Source organism: Rhipicephalus sanguineus, chromosome 3 (assembly GCF_013339695.2).
Source record: "Rhipicephalus sanguineus isolate Rsan-2018 chromosome 3, BIME_Rsan_1.4, whole genome shotgun sequence".
NCBI classification, from domain to species: Eukaryota; Metazoa; Arthropoda; class Arachnida; order Ixodida; family Ixodidae; genus Rhipicephalus; species Rhipicephalus sanguineus.
This window is the reverse complement of record NC_051178.1, coordinates 98,593,211-98,607,498: the sequence shown is the minus strand read 5'-3', so window position 1 is coordinate 98,607,498 and position 14,288 is coordinate 98,593,211.

Here is a 14,288-nt window from a genome sequence, read left to right as displayed (position 1 = left end):
GCTGCCGAGGCCAAGCTTATGCAGTTCGGTACGACGTGATCTACGCCAACGCGAAGGCGCACTTCGATTGTTTTCCTACCAGTACGTACGAGCTTTATCGATCTGGGGAGTCTAGGTCGTTGTGCTTCGAATTGGATCGTTGTGAAGGTGCAACGACGAGATTGATCCAAAAGTCGATTGGATTATGCATGCGAAAACCCGGCTGCGGAACAGTGAGTCAACCATAACTAGGCAAACCGTAACAAGTACACGCTGACCAAACTTATCCACAGCGGCACCCTGAACAAAGAAACAAGAAATCGCAAGGGCGGGATGCATCCTGCGATGAAGGCAGCACATCTGTCCTCAGGCGTATAGAGTCATGAAAAAAAATTGCTCATTTCTTGTTTATTTTGCAAACCTCTGCTGTTCTCGCCATGGTTAGAATCCTGCAGTCGGAAACCAGCCATCGGTCATGGATATTTGCTGTAAGGTATAGTCTCTTGAAGCCAATCAGTGCAACCATTCGTTTTTCTTTAGATGATGCGTTTCAATGTCCTAAGTGAATTGTGCGGTTGCCGGACACCTGACGCTCCAATTTTCATTGGAGCGTTACTTTACACGCCTGCATTGTTGTCGGTTTATCAGGGTTACAGAAATTTAATTAAACGGTGTCATTGCCTTTGCATGCGCAACATCACCGTTCTAATGTTTTATGACATGCTTTAGAAACAGCACACTACAGCTGATTGTCTTGGAGCACTGATCTAACTTGAGCATGGCAGGCATTGTAACACACGTTGCAATCGCAAAAAATATATCTATAGCTTCTTTTTTTTTTCGTGGCGAACAGCTAAAATTAGGTTATAAAAAAATGAAATATCTTTGTGATTGTAGGGCTGAATCCCAACGCATGTTTGCACGCCTGTGTTCTGTTCTGTCAAGAAGCCTTTGAATTACATTTCACTCGACTGAAGACACGGAAAATTAGATAGTTATTTTTCCTATTTTTAACCTATGTGCTTCCTGTATCTGTGTTGGTAACCAACAGGAATACAACGAAGAATACGACGACGATTATGATAATGATGCATTCATTTCATTCATAAAGAAATTATGCAGAAGGGCTGTGGCGTATGATTTCGACATCGAGGCGCTCGCCTTGTTCCCGAAATTCTTTCATGCATATAGAAGCCTTGTCAGCAAGCGAACGTTGAAATAAACACTCGCACACTTACGATGAATTCAAAGTGGAGTCTCTAATAAAGAAGAAGCCCACGTTATCAAGTTTTCTCTTGAGAGAAAGCACGCAGTGAAACACACTGTACTTTTCTTTATTCAAGGAGTCCGGCTTCTAGGTGCATACAAATAGGGGTTGTGTGGTGCGTTTTGTCGAGGGAGAAAAATGTGGTCTTTAAGAGCTTGCTCCGTACAAAGAAGGTATTCAAGACACATAAACAGGGAAATGACGCCAGCGGTATTGCTGAAAAAGGGCGTATGTGAATCCTTCAAACTGGATGTTGCAACGATGCCGGTCCTGTCAGATGGTTCGCGTGTCGAGTAGTTCCGTGCTACCTTTCATGACTGCAAGAGTGATGAAGGGCAGACGTTGCTAATTAAGCACATCAACAGATTAGATACGTCGAAGTTTGTGTGGGGTATCACGCCATGCAAGCCATGCACGTCGCAGGTATTACGAACCGCTCCTCGGCTGAATGTATTGCACGCCATATTCCTATTTCATTCAGTCACTTGGGCCCTTAGCAAAAGCCTGCGCAATACGACTGCCAATCAGAAGCGAAAAACAGATTTGAGCTCATACAAATTTTAACGAGATAAAAATAAGGCCAGCTTCCTACCGTTCACTTTTGTCCGCTGCTTGTTTTTTCTGGAAGTATAGCGTGGAGGTGTTGAAAGGAATTCATGTTTTCGGAGGAAATATATAGATCAATAAAGTGTCTTCATATGAGTATATAAAGTGTATTTATATGACAAATAAGGCGTAATCGATGTTTACCGTACAATAAATGTTTTTGTTTGTTTTTTTCAGTGCGAAACATTCCTTAACAAAACCAAGGCACTTTGAGCGTTTATATGTGCGTATCTATCTATCTATATATCTATCTAGACGCCTACGTCTGGGTGCTCTCGTGATCGCCTCGTTAGCTTGATGTAGACCTAATTTGGCAAAGGAGGGTAAGAGTGCTACTGAAGCCGCTAGACCAGTTAACTACAATAATCAAGGGAGCTTTACTAACACAGCACGGTTCAGTTACGTTATTACCTTATTTATTTGTCACATGACCATTTTGTCAACAAGATTGTTGTGTTTAACTGTTATATGTGTATTGAAATATATTGTATGTTGTATAGCTTATATTTACCTGGTATTTACATTTCTGTATTTATTGCGCATTGTGGTACAACCTGCAGCAATATTTTGCTGTTTCTATGTATCACTGTTTAAAGTTGTCGTTCTATGTTGATTTGTGAACATTTGTAATTGAATACTTTTTCTTATTCTGGCTGCTGTAACCACCTCTGCCTGCTTTGATCTCTTACGAGATTGGCAGTATTTTTAAATAAATGAAAATAAAATAAAATTAAAATACAAGTAATCAGGTGAACAAATGTGTAGAAACATGTTTTCCATGCTACGCACCAATATTCTGCTACGTTAGTTGTCTCAAAAGGAAACTCCACTGTCCGGTTCTTTAAAATGCTTTGTTAAGTTCTCTACGTATATGAATGCATGAACACGCTATCTACCGAGAAGCTAAAGACATTTTAGTGACACAAAGCTGTTCCTAACACGATAAGTGAAAGAAATATTTGTTGAAACAAGCTGAAAGCGCGTGCACAGTTTCTCCGCAGCAATTAATCCTACGCACCGTGGCGATGTGCATTGTATAGAACTGTTCTGCTCTTTTTTACAGCGAAAGCTGTTATGAGATCATTTCACCGGCCGTTTTTGGCGCCGTAGTTGTCCGCCGCCGCCGCCGCCGGTGTCCGTAACCAGTATCGCTCGAAATAAGAAAAAAATCGAAATAAGAAACAAATTCCAGGATGGAACGAGGTTCGAACCATGGCCCTCTGCGTGGGAGCCCAGTATTCAACCTCTGAGCCATGCCGGTGCTTGAAACTGCTTTGCAAAAAGGTCCTATACAGGCTTCATGTCGGGAAGGAACCACATTAGCATATGCAATATAGTGTGGTAGAAGAGTAAAATAAGCACCAAGCGTCGCACAACGCGAATTCTGTAACCAGGCGTCACACAATGCGAATTGCGCAACGAGTAGGTTGTTGAATGCTTCCAACCCATTAAAAATGGATCAGCCATAATTCTTCGTCGTCATCAGGCACAGCATCAACAAAGTGCGCATAATGCCTTACATGCGTTAAGCAGGTACCACGACTCTCCGTAGAATGACGAAAAATGGCACAGTGCCTGCTGCCGTACTTCTAAAAAATTACAGTGATTTATAGCATAGTGGGTTCCTCGCAAGTGCACTTGTATTGGTTGCCAAGGAAGCCCATAAGCGCATGATTCATTTACTCGGGGTCTCAGTAAAATTACAATAACTTAGAGCGTATGGGTTTTCCTTCGCAAGTGCCTTGTATTGGTTGCCAAGGAAGCCCTAAGCGCATGATCCCATTTCCTCGGGTCTCAGTAAAGTTCTTCGCCCCCCCCCCTCCCCTGTCTCTCTCCCACGTCAACGTATGTTATACAGCATGACGGGATAGGGAATAGCGACCGGGCGTCACCAATGCAAGTTACATAACTGGTGGGCCGTTTAAAAACTTCCAACCCATTACAAGGGCTGAGCCACAATTCTTCATCGTCATCAGTCGTCGCGTCAACAAAGTGCACATAATGCCTTACAGACGTGTAGCTGGTGCCTCACTTCTCCGCAGAATGACGAATAATGGCTTAGTAGGTGCTTCCCCACTTCACAAAAATTGTAGTTTATGGCGTAGTGGGTACCTTTCTAGTGTACTTGTATTGTAGCCCCAAGAGAGCTTACAACGGGCTCTAGAAACGCCGCTCTTCCAGCTTTCGCTGTGACTGTGCTGCGGTTTCAGCGCAGGCCTGGCGTTTTTTATTTTTTACAAAACGCTGTTTCCCCTTCGGGCATCATGAAAGTGAAGATTTTTCACATAATAATCCATTAGTTGAAAATGAGAAAACGTCAGTTTTGTTTTCTTTCTTCATTCATTTAAGGTAATATTTTTACGTTTTAATTCTTCCGGTGAGTTACCCCAATATTACCGCGTTCAAAGTAAATGAATAGCGTTCATTTACTCGCTCGTAAGTTTTTCACTTGTTTGTTATTAATAGGCTTTAGCCCTATAGAAAAATTTCGTGCTCGAGTTTTGTCATTATGCTTGACGCTGTCTCGTCTCATTACAGTAAGTTATTTGTTTTTTTTTTAATTCTGGGCTAAGGTAACTTAAGAAAATGGCACTTCCTAGACAAGTAGTGTGTGAAAAAATAACACTAAAAGATATCAGTGTAGAAAGTCCACGTAGCTGATAATGCAGTTAATTTACACGTCCATATATTGCGCATTTTTTGTGAATTCTGAATATGTCGTGGTTATGAAACTGTGTGTTGAAATGGTTACATTCTTTGCCTAGTTTGAGCGGCGGCAGATATAGGAAGTCTGCTGCCTTGAAGAAATGACGCCAGTTTGGTCGTAGAACATCCCATCTCTCAAACTTTTCCTGCGCGTGTTGAAGAAACTAGAGCGCGCAGTCTCAGCTGGAATATAGACCCCAGTCCACATTCAGGCTTGTTCCTTTTAGGACGTATTTGTTTAAAGAAACTCCAATGCTTCTAACGTGCTAGCAAGAAACAGGCCGGATGCGTGGGCACAAGACAAAACAAAAGAACCATGGCATACTTTCTTAGGTTCCATGCCAAGCACTTCCTTGGCTCGTCTCTTCATTACACGTTATTTGCGAATCCGAGCGCCGCATCGTTCGAGTGGTGTTTGCACAAAGAAAGTTCTTCTCAGAGTTTGGTGATACGAGAATGGAAGGCCAGTGAATAAGGCGTGATAAACGAGAGTATACAGTGGAGTGGAAGTGCATTGTCTCAAACCAAATGTCAGGGCAAAAGAACTTTTGCTCGCAAAGTTCTAAATGTCACAGTCATGACGAATTCAGAGCAAGTTAGGAACTTGTTTTTTCTTCGCGTAGTGTGCACGTATCCTTCAGAGTATGTTTACATGTAAATATACGATACCGTTCGAAACTGACAAAAGGAGTGAAATTAAAACGCTACCTAAACTTAAGATTTAGTGCAAGCTGATGTAACTGTCGCAGTTATTCGTTTAAATTTATCCGGTTTTTTAATTTTGTGAAGGCACGTTATTAAGTGCCTGAACAGGCCGGACAAGCTCGGATGTCTTCGTTCTTGGAAAATAGTACACCTATTGAGCACAAGTGACGACATATCAGAGAAGCACTGTAGGCAGCAGTTCATTCTACCCGATAAGCTTCTGAAGCTCATCGGTGATTACGAGCTTAAAGGAGCGACTGCCTGGTGATTTGCTAAGTGAGACTCACGAGGTTTCTCTATATCATTATGAAAAGAAACAATAGGTATAGCGGAGACATAGCTGAGATGAAATGCATAAAGTTGTTTGAAGGACCACCGACACTAAAGAACCCGGACACCACTGCAGCCAATAATGGCTTCATGAATTAATATTCGAGCACTACGACTGCTAAGCATTGTGCGTGGGCTTCCATTATTAGTTATTGAAAACCTTGAGCCGGCAATGACCCCAAGCGGGTTTTACTACGAGTTGATTTCTTCGTCGCAAATTACGTGCTACTAATGAAAAATAAATTAGCTCACCCAAAACAAACAGCTGCAACTATAGGCAACGACCGCGCGCTAAAAAAATTAAATTCGGCTTTGGATTTTGGCTCGAGGTCACTTGAAGGCTACCGACAACGTCAGGGAAAAGCATTTTATGCTTAAAACATTTGTACTTCAAACGAAAAAAAAAAACGAAAATGACTTATACGGTGCTAGCTACGATATAGAGACAGTAAAAAAAAATATCGAGCACAAGTTTTGTACCACAGTCACTCTCGAACGTTCTTGCCACAGTGGTACAGTGTATATAGAACGTACAATCCTTACTTAAATAACAATGTCCACCACATAGTGGCCATAATATAGAGGATGACGAAAAGACGGGAATTTCAAGTGACACTAATGAGAAAAGTGCGTAAATGCTTAGCGCAGGCTTATCAAGGGACAAGTCGTAGGGGGACACAGAGAGGCGCTAACTTTCAACCAACATCTTTTTTTTTATGTTAGCGCCTGTCTTTGTCCCCCTTCGTGTGTTCCCGTCTTTATAAGTCTGCGCTAAGCACTTGAGATATGGTGTACCAACTAGGCCATAGGCCAGCCCTTGTAACAGAAGGTGATTTTAGAGCTGATGGCAATGTCCTGACACGTATTAGTGCAGAAGACGAGGGGTGTTGTCGAAGCATTCGCTTTATACTGGCACATTTATAGTTCCACTACTGTGAAGTGAACCTCTGTGGAACACACGCACATTTCCTCGCTGTAATATCTTGTAAATTTCTCCGCATTGCTTTTTACCATCATGTTCACAAAATAAATTGGCATTCATTATCACCTATCACTGGCGATGCCATCTAAAGCCCACCATGACGTCTATCTTGGTAGTGCTCAAAGGGCTGTGTGAGAATTTCCTGATATGCTTCTTCCTTACTGTTTGTGTAATCATCCTACTCGTAGTGCGCCTGCCTCCTACCAGGCTCTTTTACAACCTCGAGCATTCCTTTCTCTTTAGTCACGGTCCACTAATACCTAGATATTTCGACCTCCTGTCATCTGTCCATTCCTTCTCGTTCTCAATGTTTAGGCTCATGGTTCTATTTCTTTTAACCAGAATATACGCTACTGTGGCTCGTATTGTACAGACTGTATTCACCTGCTCGCAGCAATACTACTTTTGCTAAAGGCGTTGCATATACATTTTCGGTCAATCATGTAACGTGCGCCCACGTTTGGTCTCGCTGTGGTTATGCGTTCCGAATGTAATTCTGAAGTAGAGCAGGTCAAGTCATGGCTCGTGAATTACTTGTGTCTCTCTCAATCTTACAGTTGCTGTGACTGGAAAAAATAAAACGAAACGAATCTACTCATCAGTGAGAGATATCGAACGTGTGGACTGATTATTTGGGATAGAATAGCATATGCTGGCCTAATGTCTTGAAAAATGGGGTCAAAGGATAGGTAGCCGTATCACGAAAAGGTGGGCGAGTTGGTTTCGATTCATGTTTTCAGGAGGCGCGTCTCATACGGCACACAAGAAAACGAGACGAATTGTGTGCCGTATTAGTGGCGCCTCGCTGCATCATGAAAAATTGGGGGACCCTTAAGCTTCACGTTCAAGAGTTGACAGCGACAGCGAAATCCAGCCCCTAGTGCGCACTTCAACCACCAAGTGCATACTTAATAATGTGTTGCTACACACACACGCACACAGACACACACATGAGCGCGCGCGATGTAAATATTGTAATCGTACAGGTTTTCGATCTAAAGCAATTCCCTGTTCTAGAGTCAAGACATGTTTCTCACAATGCCTCACAGATGGCAGCACATTATCTCATGTTTGCTTGATATGTTTTCCGCCAGATGGACATAGATGTCCATTTTTGGAGCTGTTTGCAAGTTTGTGTGTGTTTTTAGCGGCAAAGTGTGCACTATCGCGGCTTTTTTCGAAGAATGGCGTCGCGCAAGAAACATAGTTTGATGGCTTCGCCAATGCGTCTACAAATCGCCGAATAGGCTCATTGTCGTCGTAACACCTGCCGAACAAAAGGCGTTAAGGAGACTTATTCCACTACATGACTTTATGTAGTGTTTTTTCCGAAGCAGTTGCAATTAACATCGTGGCTTTGTAGTAGGACGCCTGCTTGCCACGTAGACACCCTGGGTTCGATCCTCACTGGGATCGAGAATTTTTATTGTATAGCTTAGTTTCTTTTTCTATTTTTCGGTCACGGACAATTTTTCGATCACAAGCGACGCCGTCACCGACGCCTCATGCCGACGACGGAATTTCTGCGAAACGAGCTGTCTAACGCTAACGGGTTAATACATAGCCGTAGCTGCGAGGTATTGGCACGTATATCCGTTTATCTTTTTCTGTCGTGCGTTCCTTCCCCAGATTATGTGTACTAGACCCTTGTCAGTTGGCAGAGTAAACGTGCCTTTGCAAATACGAGCCATTTGGAATGCTGTCGCTGTTTTTGTAGTGAACCTTTATGATCGATTGGTTGCGCACGTTAGGATGGACAAGAGAGCACCAGAGATAACGCTATGGTCTACGACAATGGAATAATATTCGCCAGAGAACCAGCGTAGACGAGATGCCCTGTTTCTCTGCGCAGATGAAGCAAGTGTGGATAACAGTTAGACAACGAATGACCTCATTCGCCGCATATTTACTTGAAAGACGTGGCGCAACCTTGCGAATGAGAAGAAAGAAGGGACAGAAAGGCGCTCTTCCTGTCTCTTTTTTTTTCCTGTTGGCAACGTTGCACCACGTCTTTCAATTAGCTATTCACCAACTAGCCCAACATAGCATGCCGTTATGGCGAATAGTTACAATATGATTTTATTTAGTTTTCCGGACACAAGTTCGCCGGATATATTCTGCGTGCAAGCCTTCTTGAGAGCCCTTCCATTAGCCAAAAACAGCCTTGACACAAATGGACTCCATTGAATGGTTCGTATATTGGGTACCTTGGGAAATGAATGAAGCTCGTGCCAAGGACCTTTACATGATGTAAATGTACCACATTCTAGTACTCGTTACGGTTTTACAGCGAAAGCTGTTATGAGATCATTTCACCGGCCGTTTTTGGCGCCGTAGTTGTCCGCCGCCGCCGCCGCCGGTGTCCGTAACCAGTATCGCTCGAAATATGAAAAAAAAAAACAAAATAAGAAAACAATTTTAGGATGGAACGATGTTCGAACCTGGGCCCTCTGCGTGCGAGCCCAGTATTCAACCTCTGAGCCATGCCGGTTCTTGAAACTGCTTTGCAAAAAGGTCCTATACAGGCTTCATGTCGGGAGGGAACCACATTAGCATATGCAATATAGTGTGGTAGAAGAGTAAAACAAGCACCAAGCGTCGCACAACGCGAATTCTGTAACCAGGCGTCACACAATGCCAATTGCGCAACGAGTAGGTTGTTGAATGCTTCCAACCCATTACAAAGGGATCTGCCATAATTCTTCGTCGTCATCAGGCACAGCATCAACAAAGCGCGCATAATGCCTTACATGCGTTAAGCAGGTACCACGGCTCTCCGTAGAATGACGAAAAATGGCACAGTACCTGCTGCCGTACTTCTGAAAAATTACAATGATTTATAGCGTAGTGGGTTCCTCGCAAGTGCACTTGTATTGGTTGCCAAGGAAGCCCATAAGCGCATGATTCATTTACTCGGGGTCTCAGTAAAATTACAATAACTTAGAGCGTAGTGGGTTCCTCGCAAGTGCGCTTGTATTGGTTGCCAAGGAAGCCCATAAGCGCATGATCCATTTCCTCGGGGTCTCAGTAAAATTACAATGATTATAGCGTAGTGGGTTCCTCGCAAGTGCACTTGTATTGGTTGCCAAGGAAGCCCATAAGCGCATGATTCATTTCCTCGGGGTCTCAGTAAAGTTCTTCGCCCCCCCTCCCATCTCTCTCTCCCACGTCAATGTATGTTATACAGCATGACGGGAGAGGGAAATAGCGACCGGGCGTCACCCAATGCAAGTTACATAACTGGTGGGCCGTTTAAAACTTCCAACCCATTACAAAGGACTGAGCCATAATTCTTCATCGTCATCAGTCGTCGCGTCAACAAAGTGCACATAATGCCTTACAGACGTGTAGCTGGTGCCTCACTTCTCCGCAGAATGACGAAATAATGGCTTAGTAGGTGCTTCCCCACTTCACAAAAATTGTAATTTATGGCGTAGTGGGTACCTTTCTAGTGTACTTGTATTGTAGCACCAAGAGAGCTTACAACGGGCTCTAGAAACGCCGCTCTTCCAGCTTTCACTGTGACTGTGCTGCGGTTTCTGCGCAGGCCTGGCGTTTTTTGTGACAACTCATTCAATGAAGCGGCTAATCATGCTGAACCATAGCTGATCTATATGTTCGATAGTGGTAATATTCTGAAGTCCAATATTGTTTTACTGCACCGGGGTGCCGCATACCCTCCAAAGTTGCTTTAGCGATCACAAAAAGGTCACAGTTCTGCCGCAGTGGTGAAGCCATGAGCGTGGTAGCAACAAATTCGAATGTTATACGAAGTAAGGATAGCAGCTAACTCCTCCAGGATCCCATCCGGCGCTATTCTACAAAACTTTGGCTTAAGTAAATACGGTACGCTGAGCGAAGGAGTCTTCGGGCTGTCTCTAGCTTCAACGCGAAGTAAGCGGTGAGAGCACATCACGTACAAAGGTACGAGCTTCTAATGTCCTCTGTAGCGATAGCGCGCGCGACAACGCCAGTTTAATCAGAGTTCGCAGCTGCTGCCTGAGCTACGCAGATGATGATGATGATCAAAACTTTATTTCTCCCAAAAGAGGGGACCGACCCAGAGATCGGTTACGCTGCTTAGAGGAGGTCAGCGGGAATGCCTTGGGACGCCGCGGCCTCCAATGCGCGTGAGATTACCCGGCGTTGCTGTGCCGAGTCGGTGGTACGCAGAAGGGACTCCCACACCCCCCGGCCGGCATACCTTCATGCTCCTTCGCCCGGCGGAGCCTTCCTGGTGCATGTAATCTCTGCTGGAGCCGCGCCCATCTGCAGCATTTGCAAGCTTTCCCGCGCACATAGAACATAAGACGCGTAGGGTGATATTATCGATTTCGATTGCTATACGGAACACGACGGCAGAACTGCGCCTAGAGGGTCAATGTAATGGTTTTCGCAATAAAAAAACTATGGTTGCATGAGCACCTTTGTAGGCATGCGGTGGCAAACGGTACGGTCTTGATATAGTATGCTGACGCCATCTTGTATCCCTGTTTAAAATCAGTGTACTCGTTACGAACAGGTCTGTAATCAATTTAATATCACGTGCAACGATTCACAGTGCCATAGTGGCTATATCAGCATGGCAAATTGGCGCAGTATTTGCTAGTGTCACGTTCACACATATTTCCCAAGTTTCTATTGCATGTTTCTTTCCAAAATTTCGTCATTCATTCTCAATACGAACCTGAATTTCAGATCCAACGATATACGCTGGGTATACGCTTATCGCTACATTCATTAAGCGTGAAAAGCAGCGGCTCCGCGTACATACACAGCGATTGTTCACAGATTGCTCTCATTTCTTGTTTCGCTACCTACACTGTGTCTGATAAACGTCGGTAATAATGACCCAAGGTAATTATGGGTGACTCTAAGTATGACGTTGCGGATTGCTCGCTTCCTCTTTGCACAACAAATTTAAACTTCGGAAGCCATTGAACAAGACCCGTTCATACTTGTGGAACAGTCTCGAATGTAAGCGGTTGTGAAACACGCGTAGAAGTTGTAAAATTCGCAATAAGCAGGGTATAACTGTATTTTGAAGCGAAATGGTGAACACCTGAGAGCTGAGCTAGTGCCTAGGTATTCATGGTGAAATGCTGGGCTTGCAAACTCGGACACAAGAGAGAAGTGTCGTGACTTGATGTCTCGACTTCTCTCTTGTGTCCGTGTTTGCACGACCAGTCTTTAAGGGGGTCCTTCAACACTTTCCAAGTAGTCGTCTAATGACTCAATTAAAATAGCTTATTGCCTCACTAATCGGTTGCCGCAAATATATTTAGAATCCGTGAAGTACACTCTAAGTGAAAAATCGAATAAATTAGAGTAACGGCGGCTTTTAGTCCTAAAGACTAACTGTTACTCCCCAAAAAAGACCAACTTGAACAGGATGGCTGACATGTCTGACATGTCTGAAGTTTAGTATCCAGTTTGAAAGGAGCAACAGAAGGACGAACAGCAACAGTTGCTCTCGATGCGCAACCTTTGCTCTCCTGCAGGACGCACCCTGTAAAGGTCGATGCATGGGCGACATTTTCTTGCGGGCTGGCATAACGAAACTACATTTTGTATATTGAACAAAGAGATACGCACGCTAATAAAAGGCATGGTTGCACTAGAACGCCAGCACCCGAATATGCTGTCATCGTAAGTCAAATGGCGTGTTTTCGTATAACATTTGGCATACATATACAGCCTGAGAATGTGGCGACAATATGCGAAGGTTCGCGAGACTCCGTGTATACTTCACGACAAACAAGCGGCTGAGAGACGTACACAGTTGATAGACTTTACATTTTCGGTTTTATACTGAACGGCAGCCTCTAGTACAAAGCAGCAAAAGCCACGAGCAGGGTTGCAGCAGGGATCACGCAGCGCTATTTATATCGCGAAGCGCAGCGAGCCTGACAGTGAGCTAACGCCGCTGCCTCCCCGCGCCCCTCCCCCAATCTCTACCTTACCAGTGGCTGATTATGGCGGGATGGCAGGTATCGCAGTAACTATGCAGCTCACGTTGCTCAAATAAGCCAATGGCACTGGATTTTGTGTCAATGGCGGGGTCATTTGAGTTTATAGCGTCATTTATACAGAGAAGAGGGAGCTATTTATTGCTGACTTTGAGAATTAATTGTGACTATGAATTAATTGTGAACGCTATCTTCTTTTAGAGACGAAATTATCACTCGAAATTGGAACAACGTTCTATCTAGGGCTTCGGCTGATCTTGCTTATGATTTTTTATTGATACTCTATATTCTTTGTATCAAAAACACTTTACTTTTAAAGCTTTAAAGAGACCAAAACGGGCGCGTAAACCTTCGATTTCTTCCTGAATACTCAATATGATAAAAGAAAAGAATAGGTTGTATCAAGAGTTTCTGACAATGCGACACCCGGATATATTTATAGCTTTTAAGGTAAACAGAAATAAACTCACCAAACTACAAAAACAAGCTAAACGCGATTATCACTTCAAGATGTTAGACGGTGTCACTGATTCTAAGCAATTATGAAGCAAACTAAATGCTATTATATGTACCAACCAAGTGACTAATGATATTAGTGAGCTGGTGATCAGAAATGAAATATGCAAGGGTGCAGTACTAGCAAACAAATTTAATGAGTGCTTTACATAACTAGTTGACAGTAGTTATAATAGTGATTCATCAGGTTATTTGCCTCCTGTTTTAAATAATTCTGTGCTTGCAAATCCTACTGACGCGCAAGAGGTCAACAGCGTTCTTCAACATTTCAAAGCGAGTAAAAGCGAGGACATTCTCTACACATTATTTGCTCTAAAAGCAAGGCTGTACTGTTCCGTACGAAATCCAAGTCATTCGAAATGTCTAACAAACTAATACTCAATAACGTCAAAATTAAACTTTCTCAAACAGTTAATACTCTCGGTGTCTATTTTCACGAACACATGCATGGAATTACCATACCTAACATATTAGTCACAAACTTTGTGAAGTTTTAGGTGTTTGCATCGATGCCAGAACATACTACCTGTCAAACAAAAAATGTTAGTATACAATGCTCTTCTTTCCTTACATTTACGTTATTGTCATCTGGTCTACAGGCTATAAAGCATCTCTAAACAAGCTCGTCGTGTTACAAATAAATGCCTTGCGATGCGTTGAAGGTGTATCCTATACGCACACACTGCTTCAATATTTGAAAAATGTAGAATTTTAAGAATTACCAGCTATTACGAATACCAGCTTCCGTCAACCTTTAAAACAGAAATACGCAGAGGAAGTGTACTTTTGCGCACTTTGGCCGCCTTGCAACAAAATCCTGCCAGTCGCGTTACTCGGTATACGGAGACTTGACATGTGCCATGTCCTCGCAGTAACCAGGGATTCGAAACATTACGTTACCGTCTTCCAAGTGCGATGAACAAATGGAAATTAACACTTGATAATGGGCGTATATTGTCTAAAACTGCAATGTTAAATTGGATGTGCTGGTTGTGTTGTTCATGAATGTTGGGTGATTTCTGTAATGGTTACTTAGTTTCATTCTTTCATACATTGCTTTGTCATGAATATTTTTGTATGTAATTCAGAGTTGCTGTTCTAATATTCGCTGTCATGTGCCACATGCGTGTTCTTTTTGTATTGTCGCTTTCCGCTGCCTGTAATTTTTTTTTAAGTTTCGTAAATTTTGTACTTTTTGTAACTTTATAATTTAGATCTTTTTTTCTGG